This window comes from Elaeis guineensis, chromosome 16, assembly GCF_000442705.2.
Source record: "Elaeis guineensis isolate ETL-2024a chromosome 16, EG11, whole genome shotgun sequence".
In the NCBI taxonomy this organism is placed as follows: Eukaryota; Viridiplantae; Streptophyta; class Magnoliopsida; order Arecales; family Arecaceae; genus Elaeis; species Elaeis guineensis.
In genome coordinates, this window is record NC_026008.2 from 42645472 (window position 1) to 42657076 (window position 11605).

Here is an 11605-nt window from a genome sequence, read left to right on the forward strand (position 1 = left end):
TGGTACTCACCGCCTGCATCTATAGCCGTTTTCAATCCCGTACTTCTATGGTGGTTGGCTTCTCCTCACACAAGAGAGCATCGATCAACCCCTGTTGGATGAGCACGTCTTTCACCCTTGCCTGCCACAAGGAGAAATTGCTCTTTCTATCAAACTTGTTGATCTCCATCTTGATTATTCCTGTCTTCTCCATCTTCAGTCTTGCTCACCATTGCTGTACTCTGCATCCTTGTACCGCCTCGCTCTGATACCACTTTTTAAGTGGATGTCTGGCCAGGACATCACCTCCCAAGATCTTTTCGGTACTGCACGATGCAGCAGGAAGAAAGAAGAAATAAAACAGAAAACAATCAAAATACGTGGATCAACCACAAAAGGGCTCACCTCCACGGGGCATGCAAACTTCACTATAAAAAAAAAATTATAAGAGATCTCACCCTCAATCCTCATACACCCAATTTCTCTCTTACAGGAAGTTCTCTCTCACAAAAACTCTCTTAGAAGATCCCCCTGAACCCCTGAAGTGACCGCTGTTCACTGTTCAGGAGCCTCCTGCTCATTGTCTCCCAGTGTACGGCTCTCTCTCTTCTCTCGGGTCCGCACGTCCACAGGCCTCACGGGTTTCCGTGAGAAAAACCAAGCCACCATGGGTCTCTGTTCACGAACAAAAAAGCTACACAGGTTTCACTTGATCAGGGCCCTTTTAAAGGCCTTAAACCCAATTAGATTAGGTTTAGATCTCTTAAACAGGCCCAAACAAAACCCAAATCAAGCTTAGATCGTTGGATCGTGATCGGGAGCTCCCTGGTCCGTCCGATCGCATGTCGGTCCGCGAAACAGTACCATGGATCGCACGAAATGTATGGAAAATGCCTATGCGGTCCACATGCTGGGCCGTGGACCGGGTGGTCCATGGTGGATTGGGGTACAAGCCCCAGGCGCGACGCCTGGCCTGGGCCGGCCCCTGTGCACGGGCCTGGGCCACACCCGCATCGGGCGCCTGGGCCCAGGCTGCACCCCGCACGCCCGCACCTGGGCTGGGCCTTGCGCACCTGGCCCGCACACTGCCGTGCGCTGGACGGTGTCCTGCTGCAAGCTGTCAACGGTCTTTTATCTCGAGTTGCGTGTCGAATTCAAAAGCACGTATCTTCTCCATTCGAGCTCCGTTTTGGGATGATCTTGATCTCGTTGAACTCCATTTTTCGTCGCGAACCTCGCTGAGGGCTCAATGTGGATCGAATTTTGAGACATCAAATCCTAACATCTTTTGAGTTGAAGGCTAATTTCAAGATATTTTATTTTTTGATTTATTTGATTATATTTATATAAAAATTATTTAAATTTACCGTTCTTATCAAAAAAAAAAAAAAAAAAAAATCGATACACTTTTCCATTTAATCCAAGTCCACCGCCATGCGTTACGGTGTCCAAAAACACCACAAAAAACAACACCATAAATTATACAATTCGACAGGTGGGGACGTCATCGTCATATAAAATATAGTAGTAATAAACTACTCGAGATCTCTCACAACGATTGGGCCGAGAAGGGGGACAAAAGGAGAGGAGAAGAGAGGGGAAGGAGAGCACCTCACCCTGACCCTATCTTCTCCTCTTCTCCATCTGTTCTGTTCACCGATATTGGTGACTTGGAGAGAAGGTGAAGCTTTATCTCAAGTCCAAGGAGTTTGAGCGTTTCTTGAAGAAGGCAAAGAAGGTGGCAGGAAAGCATGCAAGAAGGGCTGGAAACAGGTTCTAAAGCTCGCCGAGTGATGATTTCTTTCCTCTCTGGAGCTCCCTAATTTTAACGGCATTTTCTTTCGGAAGATTTCTTCTCATGTAAACATTCACTCGGTTGATTCATTCATTCATTTATTTATTTGGTTGGAACCATTAGTTCTCCTTCAATGGGCTCTGCCTTTTTGTTATCTCCCTTTCTTTTATGGGTTTGATGCCATTCAAATAATAATACTAGTTTTAACATACATGACACCTGCATTCATGCATATATTAGTTTCGAGAACAAATACACATACAAATTATGTATGCACATATGCACCTAGATACATGCATACATAAGTAGTATACATATCCATCCATCCGTCCATCCATACATACGTGCATCACTACCATATAACACCCCTGAACTTTATGCCAAGCCTAAGATAATAATCTGTGTAAACTAGAAAGCGTATATAGGAGCAAAAAACGATTACAATCACAACAGGTAAATAAATTGTTGAGGAATCGTCTTTGCTTCTGCATCACTGAATTTAACACATGAAATTAATAAACAAGCATGGAATTTAGTATAGGAAGGTGAACTTCTACAACAACTAGCAAAACAGAAAAATTAGTGGAAGACACCAGGTAGGGGGATGAGGCTTTCACTATTAAAACGGCGGATTTGAGCAACAAAACCAGAAAAACATACGCGCTCAAGATCCCTGGGTTAGTCTCTGCATTTCGCTTGGGCCATCCAGTGTCTCCATGAGAAGTGGAGGTGCATATTGCGCGGTCCCTTGATTCTCTTCTGCATCCTGGCAAAAGGAGAGGATGATGGTGTCGATCGACATCTCCACAACTGCAAAGAAGAGGGTTGCAACTACATAACCAAGGCCCCAGCACGCCTACAAGAGCAGCATGGACATTTTGTTTAGGTCTTCTGTATGATAAGCACATCAAAAGAGAGAGCATATTTATTGCGAATTGTAATAAATATCAGCAGAATATAATCCATGCGATGTTCGGCCACAAAAGTAGTTGCAGAAGGTACAAGAATCATTCAGAAGTCCGCTCCTGAATAACAGAACTCATGATAATGGGTGTAAGTGTTGTTAATTAGCCTGTCTTTGATGCATGAATTTGATTCAGCTACGACAAACCTAACACTGTCCAAGCCACTGATAATTACCAGGGAAACTTGTTCTTCCTAGTGGAAATTGTTCAGCATCTCCATGTCAGATTCTAAAAGAACCGAAAATGCTGTCATTAGAAGTCTTGTCCACTTTAATTTCTTTCATTTCAACTTCTCTACGATACTATGTTTTGAAGGATTTGATCCAGAATCCACCATGTGAAAAGTGTGTTAATTACAACTAACTAGTTTCCTTAATTTTATCCATCTCTGAAAATTTCTATCTGCCTCATCTATTTTTGGCTACAAACAAACTTTCATCCTTGCCAAACTTTTTTTTAGTGACAAGCAAACAATGCCTGAAAAATAGCTTCTTGGATCCACAAGCTTGCTTGATTACCTTCTCCCTCTACTATTTTTATCTTGCATTCCTACTTTTTGTCCGTTTATGTATTATGAGGTACTAGTAGATTAACATGCTTTCCAAGAGGACAATCTAGTCAAAGATGGAAATCAATCTGTCACATATGTTAGCACTTCAATTGTCGAACTTGCTTCCCAAAATTTTCACCCAATTCCCTCTCCAGTAATCCATTCCTTAAATGATAATCCTACGTTCACATAGACAGAGAGATCCCCAGCAAACCTCTATTAGTTTTTACACAAGTGAATATTTTAATCTAGCTTTTAGAGCATCAACTTATTGCACTCAGAAGATTCTAAAGTCAACTTTTACTGTCTACAAATATAAATTTCAAAAGAAACAGCAATACTTTTTAGATTCAGACCAAAAGATGGAGAAGGAAAGACGAATTGCTATAAACTGAATTTGAGAGATTACCAGAACAGGGAACAAAGGAGATGAAACCTTGTTGTGGGCAGATTTGTATTTGTGAGTGTCCAACATGAGGAATGCAAATAGCGCACAGAAGAGGCTGACACATAACTTCCCAAGAAAAAGAATAACATCTCCAATGACATTTACTTTTCCAATGCGCAATATATTATTCATAATTAGACCTGTAGCAATTGCAGATGCTTTGCAGAACCCTTTGCCGGTGATAGCAATCTGTGTGAAACAAGCAAAATTGTCAGTCACAGTGCATGCAAGGAGTCACTAATGCATAAACTCGTATTTATTCTTCTTGATGTGAGTATAATATTATCGTCATCACATAAATTTCAGTATATATGCAAATTAACTTCTGACAATCCACCAATCTAATCTTCCTTGATCTTCTTCCTTTCTTTTTCGATGGGTAAGGTTAACAATTTTTGAAAAGAAAAAGGGCATGCTGGATGGCACGTGATCTGAAATGACATGGATGAATGTTGCAAAAATATCTTCTTGCCTTGTTCCAGCTTTTTCAACCTTATCCACCAAAAATTCTGCAACTCTAGAGGCACAAGTAAAGCTTATGGCCACAGCTTGATGAATTGAATGAATGTTTCAACTGAAAATTCGCTTAAATAGAACTCTTAGCAAAATCGAGCAGTGTGAAATTTTTCTTCAACACAGTCCCAGTAATGCAAAGGAAGCCAAAACAAACATAATTTTGGGAACTCAGTAAAACAGCAAACCTGGTATAGATTGTCTTCATTATACTCAATATTCCACATCAAAAAAAATTGGTAACATGTTACAGGTATCAATAAACATAATTAACTGAGAAGCTTCAAACATCAGAAGGTTTACTATTCAGGATTATACTGTTTTCTAGTTATTCTATTATTACAAACAGGTTTTCTTTTGAAAAGAAGATGACGGATCTTCTGGAAAGAATATGAGTGAATTTGTATCTATGCATCAGCTGTAAATTACAAGTTTAATCAGACACTTACCATGATGTATGCATTCCGATTAGCAGACTTGATGGTCCAATCAATGCACCCTAGGCAGCACTGAGAAGAAGAGGACGTCATTTTTCCCATTAGGCTTTCAGGAGAAGTGTCAGCAAGTTTTAACCTGCGGCGAAGTGACTCTAGTATAAACCGAACCCACTCAACAATGGACACAATCAGTGAACCAAGAGCCACAGATCCAAGACTGTAACGCAAAAGCCGCTTCAGAGAAGAAAATACAGGGAGAAATGGAATCTCCTGCTGCATTCAACATGATACCAGCCATTCAGTCAAAAAGGAAAACAAGAGAATTTCCTCTTAAAAGTCTAAAGGAAAGTTAAGATTCTAAGATTTACAGAATGCACCAGACATTTCTTTTTCATGTTCTCTTCCTTACCATATTTCCAATGCTAAGAAATAAAATGAATCATAATATTTTGAAGATACATCAGAAGTCCTGCACAAATAGGAAGCGGAAAAACCTTCTAGAAAGAATTTTGGCCACCCAGACAGGCATGGTTTTGATATTAGGGTAGATGTCATCATCACATCCACTTGTTTTGATGAACAATGATAGAATCAAGCATCAACATATGGTGTAGATTTAGGGATATAAATTGTGTAGCAACCCTTATAATTAAATATTATTAACGAATGTAAGACTTCCCCACCTAGAACTGAGTTACATGCTGCAAATTAAGAACACCTACAATTTCAAGAAAATCAAATACATCCTGAAATTCTGTGTCCATATAACAAAGTCAAAATAATTAACCAACCATTAAGAAGCTCATACGTGAACTGATTTCAATATCATATATCAGGAAAGCACTCACATAATCAAGTTTCAAAAACCAAAGCCATGTTAACTACATGCTCAAATACTGATGGAAGAAATCAAAATGACTTGTTTAACACTTTCAGTTTGGAGAAACCTCCAGTGAGCGTAACAAAGTTCTGCGGCAGTTTTGGCAAAACACACCCCATCAAGTTTAAGCCTAGAATTTTCCTACTTCGCATGATACACCAATGGGTCTATATATAATATATATATCTATGCGGGATGTCAGATTCATACAGCTTTCAGGTACATAATTTGCTTACCGAAATTTCATTACGAGCCCAGTAGTAAGAGGCAACCGATCCAGCGATAACAGTTGAAGAGCATGCAATGATGAACTGCGTTGCCCAGTAACATCCAAATAGGTGAAAAAGGATGGAGATACCAATATGAGGGGTGTAATGGATGCTGTAGCCACAACAACTATCACAATTCACTCTGGTGGACTTCAGGTCATATGAACAGCAATTGGCATTACAATCATTTTTGAGTATCTGACCAGAGCTGAAAAGATGGAGTGCAGCAGAAAGCCAGAACATATAGAAGATTGCAAGGATAAAATATGGCAAAATTGGGAAAATTATAAGAGCCTGAACTTCGCCTATGACCTTTGCAGCAACCTGCATACAGATTATGTTCGCCATTAAGTCATGTAACCGGACTAAACTTCTTCAACAAACATATGGAGAACATCCTGACAAATAATGCAGTTCTTTTACAAAAATTATCAAGCCAACTAGGTGTCCATGTTTCACAATTTCTTGATTTACAAAGTTGGGAAAAAAAAAAAAAAAAAGCTGAATTCCCACAGAGTGCATCCATGTTTTCAGCAACATATATTTGTGCCAATTTTAGAAAACATAATAAGGCTCTATATGTGCTCCTGTGTTGAGTGATATCTTATTTACCACCTGGTTTATATGCACACTTACCTTCAGAACAGATGTTGCTATGAGAATACGACGGATGATGGCTATTGAAGAGAGGAATGCGACAATCATTACAATCGTCATAAGAACAGCTACTGCACGAATGTGATTAATTTCCTGAAGTAAATTCAGGTGGTAAGCCAAATGAAAGCAAGATTTTGCTTAGGAATTGTGCTTAACGATAAAAACTTACCCTCCCACTTATGTTGACATATGGATCACTCTCACCAATGACAACCGATATGGCATCATGTCCAATCCATCCAGCTAAAAACATGAAATGGTTGATAAGAAGCAACTACCAAGTCATATAAAATGCATCTCTTAAAATAAATACTCAATCAGGAAACTATCATTCAAAATGAAATTATGCCAAAAGACCTTACCATGGGTGATAAGTAAAAAACAGTTAAATTTTCACTATGGCCTAGTGCATTGCTGCTTCATTGATCATTTGCTCATAAGGTACCTTAGCTTGATAACAATTACTGGTCTACCAAGCAGAAAATGCACGATAAAAGTAACGCTGGTCAAGACCAAACTGAACCACCAATGGGCTAAGCAAACAGAATAGTTAGGCCAATTAATAAGTCATATTGTCAAACTCTTTGAAAACATGATAAATCTAGATTCAACTTTAGATACTATTATACTCATTGATGTTTCATGATGGTTGATACTTGGAAAGGCAAAATTTACATTTTTCATTCTACTTTACATTGTGTCTCTCAAAGTTTATGATGAAGACTTCTTATCTCAACATTTGTGCTTGGAGCGTAATCAGCATACTTATCCTCGAAGTCTATGTTAAAGAGGAGGGATGGCAACCGACTTATTTAACAAACACCTTTACTTTGCACCGCATCAGGGAATGAAAAAAAGCTTGATTCATTGATTGTATAAAAAGCATTCCCTGGAGGCAATAATTGTGGGAGAGACGTTCTTCAACTTGGTGTGTGATTTACAACATCGAGTCGGACAAAATTATATGATTAGGTTAGATGATCATATGACATTTCCCAGGCTCTTCCCTGCCAATTTCCTCAGCTTGCGAGAAACCTAGTGTAAGTCAAACCCCCCAATGTACATGCCTAGGGCCTAGAGAAACTTTACAAAACACTTTATTTAGTGACTCAAGTTTTCAAACAGCTTTATTTTTGTTCTTCAAGTTATTCTACCGACATGGTATTCTGTAGTTAATAATGAATATATTGTTTGATGATTATGCGTGCCTTGCATGTATGCTACATGAATTACACAATACATATTGTATGCCTTCTCATAGACTGTGAAAACTGTCAAACATCATCAAATGGATGAACAGATATATTCATCATTTGTCAAGGTAAATTATAGGACCTGATTGTCACTTATTAGAATATTACTGGCATTTGCACCAAAGATATTAGGTACATATCAGATGTAAAGTACCCATTTGCTCTGTTAAAAAAGGGGAAAAAACGGATTAAAAGAAAAAAGAATTTGGGACAAGTATATCTGACCTTTTGCGTAGTAAAACATTGTAACAGATATTATAAGGGCATTGAAGAGAATCACTGTTATCCATGTCATTCCAGCAACAAAGTGGCGAATCATTAATAGCCAGATCACAGATAAAAATAATGGCAAGATTCCTCCACAAACAATCAACACAGGCCATGCCTTCCCAATATCTGCCACGTATCTCTGCAGATCATGCAAAAGTGCATGAGTGAAGTGTCTTTTTTTTTTTTATGACAAGTTTCAAACTTCAAAGTGAATGAACATAAGCATTCAATATATATGTCCAGAAAAGTCATTTCAGGTTCACTTTACGAAGGCTTGTGAGACACCATGAAATGTCTATCATGTGCTTTGCAAGAATCAGCTTTGACTTAGATTCTAGAATGAGCTTTTGAAAGCACTCCATGAGTAATCTTTTTAGAGAAAAAAAATGGCTACAAAGTTATTTCTGTTTATCTCAAATGACTTGCTTGACTTCAACTGAAACTGACTTAGCAAGGACATTAAACCAAGTTATTTATTGAAATTGACAGATGAGAGAGCAAAAACACAAAAAAAAGGTACTACTTGAACACAATTTATATTTTGGTTATAATTTCCTAGACAAGTAGCAAACCTTTAAGACAGCAGATGGAGAATTGATCACTCTGTGAATCGTCTTATCTATTAGCATGTTCTCCTCAATGGCTGCACCACCCATCTGCAGCCAATGCTTCAAAGAAATGTTGGATGCACGTGCTATGAATTGGCAGCTCCAGTAAACTGAAAAGATACAATGAACAGAACATTAATCAAGTATTCCACAGAAAACTGAGATGATGATCAGAATTTGAAATGGATGCATGAGAGGTAGCATTTACTGCATGTTCAGTTGGTGCATACAAATGGAAAGAAAACTTGATGACCTTCCTTTCACTCATTTTACATTATGTAAGACAAACAAGGATAACTGATATTTCCTTTTCCAAAAAAAAAAGAATTTTTTTGACATTGAACACCAGAAAATGGAAGAAAACCATGCAGATATTTCAAAATCATTTTTCTAGAAAGCATAATATTGCATATAGTCTTGAATGAACTGTGCTGTTCCTGACTTGACATATACCACTGCAAAAAGGTAGATCTTTTTTCTAGGATTCTTTGCCACAAAGCACATGTTCATGGAACCAAAAGAACCGGCAAATTCGATGGGCAGCAATTCTGAGAGGAAACAAGTTGATCAATGCATTTCTTTAGTCAGGTCCCTTCTAAATCTTAGTTTTCAGAACAAAGAATCATTTTTTTAGTTCTGCTTCAGGTTATATGTCTACCATACTTGGTCACTTACCATTTACACTTGGAAATACTATAGGGTAACATGGACCTTGGAGTTGGAGAGAACTATTCCTCATATCTGGCGTGAGAAACTCAAAATAATCATAGTTCCTGTCAATCCAGTCATCCACTGAGAGGTGAATGCCACCCTCTGGATAATCACAAATGAAGTTGAGGCCATCTTCCGAAGGAATGGGACATTCCATCAAGCAAATACTCTTGGCATCAGCCAGAGTGAACTGGCTACTCTTCAAACCACTTTGGTAGACCTGGTTGGGATTCAGGCCAGTACCTAACCTCCAGTGCACGTAAATCTGGGTTAGCATGTTTGTTGCCACAAATATTTCCTTTGTAGTCCAGTCCATATGTGAGCCTGCATGAAATGTTTGCCTTTGATCAATCAACCAATCATCAACAAAAAGCGACTGTCAGAAAGATTACCATCTACAAACAAAGTACAAGACTAAGAAAAATCATGTATACATATAAAACCAGAAATTTATTTTATTCTTACTGTTGTGGACAAAGGCTCAGCCTGACACGAGGATTATCTGCTCTGGCCCATAGGCCTCACGGTTTTGTCCTTCAAAAGACGTCTAACGTAGAAAGGATGATCCCCTCCTTATAAGTGCAAGTCCCCATTGACTGCGATAGGCAAGGATGATCCCCTCCTTATAAGCACAAGACTCCCTTGACTCATAATCAATGTGGGACTATTGGTGTCCTTCACATTATAAGAACCACAATAGAACTCCCCAGTCAAAGAGGACTCCAATGTGTACAGTCTAAGGAGTCCCACAATCAGCCAAGGTATACCTCAACCCCAGAAACCTCTACTTGGTGCGTCATTGTTGTAGACAAAGGCTCGATCCGACACGTGAGATATTGTCCACTCTGATCCATGGACCTCACGGTTTTCTCCTTCAAAAGAAGCCTCATGTGGGAAAGATGATCCTCTCCTTATAAGCACAAGTTCCCCTTAACTCACAACCAATATGGAACTATTGGTGCCCTCCATATTATTAGAACCACAACACTTACCTTTCTTGATTAGTGAAAAAGATGTAGTCTCATAAATGAGAAGGAAAGGAAAATTCTCTTCCCATAATTTGATCATTTGAAAGGTACAAAGGAACTAAAGGGAATCTTCAGGGCATAAGCAATGAAAAATAAATCTTGTTGATTAATACCAGATTTTCTTGAGTGCTGCAGTGAAATTTGTGGAAAGAAAAAAAAAAAAAGATTCTGCCGTGCTCAATGGTCAAAATAAGCCAAAAACTTGAGCAGAGGAAACGAAGCAGCAATTTTCAACCTTTATAACCATGATCCAAGCCTTTAGCATGAAAATGGAGTCACAAATCAAGGACAAATATAAACCAAGAAGGCTATGGCACCAACCAAACATACTCTTCATAGAAAACTGTGCATTGTTCCATATGTATGTAGCCTCATGCCATAATTCGAACTCCAAACAGTGGAAATAGATTAAAGGGTTGGACTCACCAGGTCATGATTCCAGAAGCTCACATCGTTTTGGCACTCAGATTTACTCGTTATATAACCAAACAAATGACATTACCTCAGAACCAGAAAAGGTAAAAATCCACTTGAATTCCTAATAAATCAAGTAAGATCGGTACTAAACACTCACATGTTTCCATCTTTCTAACATAATTGTGCAGACAAACCAGCTAACAACAACCTCAGTCAAACACCCTCTCATTAGCTCGTTACAAAAGTTAAACGCGAGATACAGAACACTTTTCTTCCCATCTTAGGCCATATTCTCCTCGAGTAAGAAAAATTCTTCCAAAGAATGCAGTACCTTGGTCGTATAGAAGTTTCCATTCCCCAAAAAGGGAAACATCCGAGCATCCAAAAGCAGCAATTTGACCATATTTGATGAACCAAAATGGAGGTTCAAAATTATTCCTTTTTGTGGGGTTTGGGCTTAAAAGATGAAAGGGGAGAGGGATAAGCAAGACATTAGTACCGAAGTGGGTTTCCTTGGTTGAATCCGAAGCTGGAGTTGACGATCATGGCCACCCAGAAGGCGATGAAGATGACGAGGAACACCAAATCCCTGCACTTCCTGTTCTTCCTTACGATCCCGCGTCCCCTCTCTCCGTCGCTTCCTCCGCCTCCGCCGCCGCTCTCCGCCGTCGGATACCTCCCTATGATCGCCCCCAGCGGCCCCCCCATTTCCCCGCTTTCTCTTCCTCTAGAGCACGAGAGAGATAGAAAGAGAAAGAGAGCTGAAAGCGAGAGTGAGAGTGAGAAGCGGAGATCGGTGGTGAGAGGGGAAAGCAACTTCGTCTG

General features: G+C 39.2%; 1 pseudogene; it reads right to left on the reverse strand.

Annotated features, from left to right (window-relative positions):
- Window positions 1-2148: 2148 nt before the first annotated feature.
- On the reverse strand, window positions 2149-11605 carry LOC140854355 (choline transporter protein 1-like; annotated as a pseudogene).